Source organism: Odontesthes bonariensis, chromosome 13 (genome assembly GCF_027942865.1).
Source record: "Odontesthes bonariensis isolate fOdoBon6 chromosome 13, fOdoBon6.hap1, whole genome shotgun sequence".
Lineage (NCBI taxonomy): Eukaryota > Metazoa > Chordata > Actinopteri > Atheriniformes > Atherinopsidae > Odontesthes > Odontesthes bonariensis.
The window spans coordinates 34641260-34645591 of NC_134518.1; the positions used below are offsets into that span (position 1 = coordinate 34641260).

Genomic DNA, 4332 nt, shown 5'->3' on the forward strand with positions numbered 1-4332 from the left:
CTGATGCGGAACCGGAAAAGAAAGTAATCGGCGGATCCACCAAACATGGAGAAGGGTGGCAATGAGCTTTAATTTTGTATTTGCTTTGATAACATTGTTTAAGTTGAGATTTACACTAAATATTTTATTTAACTGCTAATTACAGAAAGATGCTGATGTTAAAAGTGTGTTTGCACAACAAATGTTATGGCACTTTCATTCACATGGCAGCACATTTAAAATAAAACTAAATGCTAGAAGCTATACACTACTTTTGGATTCATTTTTGGATTTTGCGTACAAATGCGATTAATCGTGATTAATCAGGGAAATCATGTGATTAATTAGATAAAAAAATTTAATCGTTGCCCAGCCCTAGTAAATTTTAAATGTATGGCCACACCACGAGGGGATTCATTGTGTTACTCGGTGCACTTCTTTTGGACAAACTTCATTTGTTTTACATTTAAGTCAATATGTAGAAATCATCAGATTTTTTTTACTGGAGGATAAATAATACATCAACAAAAGTACAAAGTGGTATTGCTGGTTGTTGGTCAAGATGAATCATTTAAAACTGTGGTAAGTGTTTATCTTTAAGTTTTTCGACTCAAAACCTTTATCTTTCTTTACCTTCTAGTCCACCTCCATTGGGGTTTCAACATCATTGCTGGACGATGCAGGTGGTGTCACATTTCTGCATGGAAAATATAGATTCAGCCTTCAGTAAGTCATGCACACACTCTTCTGTTTAATACCTGAAGGATTTATTTGATTTACTTTATCATATTTCCAGTAACTGTTCATCTGTGAAACTGTTAAGTGCAATAGCAGCAGCTCTGAAATGTGACAGCACTGGTAAAATATGTGGCTTCATACCTTTGTTTTCACAGATAGAAAGGGAAGATAGTGTATTGTATAGGGAAGAATTAAGGGTTGAGCAGATGCTGCCGACTTCTAAAAAACTGGGAATTAAAAGTGCTTTTAAATTCATTATTTCAATCTTTATGAAAGGAAGGTAATTGAAGCTTGTGCACACATGAAACTAAAATTGACTTTTTAGCTAATTGACTAAAAAGTCAATTATTAATATAGTGGGCAATATTATGGCTTCCTTAGATATAGAGCTTATGTTTGGTTTCATATTTACCTGGGAGGGCCTTGTTGATCTCCAGAAGCAGTCCACTCCATTTCTTCCTGTTCATACAAGAAAAAAAGAAACATACAGTACAGACCACATAAAAATGGAACATTTGGTATCTTATGCTTAAATTAGCTTTGATTGTACACTTAGAAATGTTTGTACTGCATAAACCTTACTTCTTGAGAGGAAGTTCCCTCCTGCAATGCAGGACTTGCATTCAGAATTTCGATGGAAATCTGCAAAATCATTAAAATTGTGTTACTGAAAAAACTAATATATATATGATATATCATTACAGATTTTACTTTAATAACCATAACATGTACTCACCACAAAAGCTACAACCTAACATTTGTGTTAATTTTTAATTAAATTATTTTTTAAATACCACAATTATGACACATTTGATTGAAATTCAATCAGTTTAAGTCAAGCCATTGGACATAAACGTAGCAAAGGTAAGTGCTGTACTGTCATGTAGTCCATAATTTCAATGAATCCCTTTAATTCAGCCCAAAAACACATGGGTTGAATGATAGCTTCCCTCCACAGACTGAAGTAATGAGGCCTTGAAAGTTCATGCAGACAATTCAGAGAAGTGCCTCGACTTTTCTTCCTTTGCTTTCACCGTTTGCATCAAGTTAATCATAGCCGAGCTCAGACACGATAGCGATCTGTCATTATTTGAAGCCAGATGTCTAGTTCTTGTAACATACTGCATTATCCTAAGGATGAACTTCTGATCATACAGTCTGCCGTCCTTTGTTATCTTCCTATTTGCTCCCATTCTGGTAAAGGTACCGAAGTCTACTTCTGGGTCATCCCTGTTGTTAACAAGGACAGGCAACACGGTGGTGTGGTGGTTAGCACTGTTGCCTCACAGCAAGAAGGTTCCAGGTTCAACACCCAGCTGGGGCCTTTCTGTGTGGAGTTTGCATGTTCTCCCCGTGTATGCGTGGGTTCTCTCCGGGTACTCCGGCTTCCTCCCACTGTCCAAAAAATCATGCATGTTAGGTTGACCACCTGCTGGTGGTGGTGGTCGGATGGCGCCGGTGCTTGGCAGCCTCGCCTCCGTCAGTGTGCCCCAGGGCAGCTGTGGCTACAATACAGTAGTCTGCCACCAGCACTTTGAGATTCCGTATGAAATGAAAAGTGCTTTACAAATGTAATTGATTATTATTATTGTCTTAATAATGCATTATAACAGTTCTTCTGACAGTGATTAACAATGGTTAAAGATTACCAAAAGTATAAACAAGCCCCCTTCTCATCATTTTCCAAACAAAATGAAACTGAACTGTGGTCACGATGCTAAACGAGCACGTTGACCGTCAAAAAATAAAAAAATGAGGAATTGACTTCAATCAACATGCGTTAAGATGAAGTCAAAGTATTAAAGCAGATTTTACCTTAAATTTCTCTTCTTATATTAATTTCAGTGAAAAGTTTAACTTACATAGTTCTTTGTCTTCACAAGCGTTGACACATTTCCGGACATTCTGAATGCACGTCTCTCACGGTTGTTCAATAAAATGACACATGCAATATGCGACCTGACCGACGCACCAAAACTACGTCACAGTCAGCGTCGCACACATTTTTGTCAAAACTAATTTAATTGATATGTTTTTACTCTGACACAATTTATTTACGTTATCTGCCCATATAAAAAATAAAAAAATAATTAAATTATATTTCTGTAAAGTTGTATCCTTAAATCCATAAAAATGCTCATAGTCGATCTTTGTCAATCGGTGAACCAATCAGCTTCCGCCTCAGCTGAGAGGCAGCTGAGAGAGGGGAAGAAGTGGTCATAAACTTGGAGGCGATTAAAAGTGTGGGAGAGAAATGTCATGACATGGCATAATTACACCGTGTGCCTTGTTGTTCGGTCCATATGAATATTGTTTAAGGTTAGAATGAGCTTATTTACGATAATGGCGAAAGCCAGGCGCCTTAGAGAGATTGGGCTTGAGCCACGTACGCATTGTATGAAGCAGGGCAGTATAAAGGGTTGGCACAAACTGAGGTCAAAGGGAATTTCCGGACATTCTGAATGCACATGTCTCTGTCACGGTTGTTCAATAAAATTCCCCATGAGAGGCTGACTGCGCGTTCCAACTCCTTTTTCTCCACAACACAACGTGACACTTACAAAAAACCCAAGCTCCATTTTTCAAATTTTAGATTTGTATATTTGTTTAAAATGAATTGAACTGAATAATGCCGTCTATTTTATTCCAAATAATTAAATTTTTTTTTTTACTTCAATGGACAGGTCTGTGGAGGGAGTTGGTAAAGAGAGTAGAAAGACTGGGGGAAGACGCACAGCAAAGATCGGTATGCTTAGGACTCAAACCAGCGATTATTACAAATGGGCTTTGCTAACATGGTACGATGTTACCATGGTACTTATCATTCAAAAACTGAGCTCCCCAGATCTGATTTTATGTAATCCCCATTACCGCCCAACCCTGTCAAAAACCATAAAAATCTTACATTTCTGATGAAACATCTTTTAAATCCAGTGTTTTAAATAACACAATGAAAAGTAAATAGCTATTACTAATTCATCTAACTAACTTTCAACGATATGTCACAATAAACTAATTCCAACAAGCTGATAAAACAATATTTAACATTTGAGGAACAGAAAAAAAAAAAAAACATACCTGTTTTGTTCACGTTTTCCTCAAACCCCTGTGCTGGACATTTAATTATTCCTATTGATTTCCCAATATGTTGGTCCAACATCTCAAGTGAGAAATATTTGAGAGTATGTGAGATGTCTGGGATTTAAAACTGCTACTCCTTTCGTGGTTTTCAATAAATCGTTGCACAAGGCTCTAGTTCCTTCTCATTGAAAAAGACATTTCCTCTGCCATCCTCTGCTTCCCTATTCCTACTTTCCAGATAAGGAAAATGCAGTACAATGGCAGCATTACATTGGGACATCAACAATTAGTATCTATACTTTTTTCACAAATAGTTTGATTAAGCCTCATGGTAGAAGTATCAAAATAAGAAAAAGTAGTGGCATGACATATAGCATCATTTACCTAATCAGAGGGGTAGAGATCAGAGACAAACTGTTAGGGCCCTCAAGGCTCTCAGAAAGGAGGAAGCATTCTCGAAAGTATTTAAAAAATTCTTCCCTTTTTTTTTGGTTTTTATTGATTTTTCTGGAAATTTTACTCCCACAAGAATAC

The 4332-nt window shown here is 36.9% G+C and overlaps 1 long non-coding RNA gene across 1 annotated transcript; it reads right to left on the minus strand.

Moving 5' to 3' along the window:
* Positions 1-607: 607 nt before the first annotated feature.
* On the minus strand, positions 608-3902 carry LOC142398040 (uncharacterized). Its single transcript, XR_012772747.1, has 4 exons — positions 3796-3902; positions 1300-1359; positions 1130-1176; positions 608-676 (listed from the first exon to the last, which is right to left on the minus strand). It is a non-coding gene; the product is annotated as an uncharacterized LOC142398040 (long non-coding RNA).
* Positions 3903-4332: the final 430 nt, after the last annotated feature.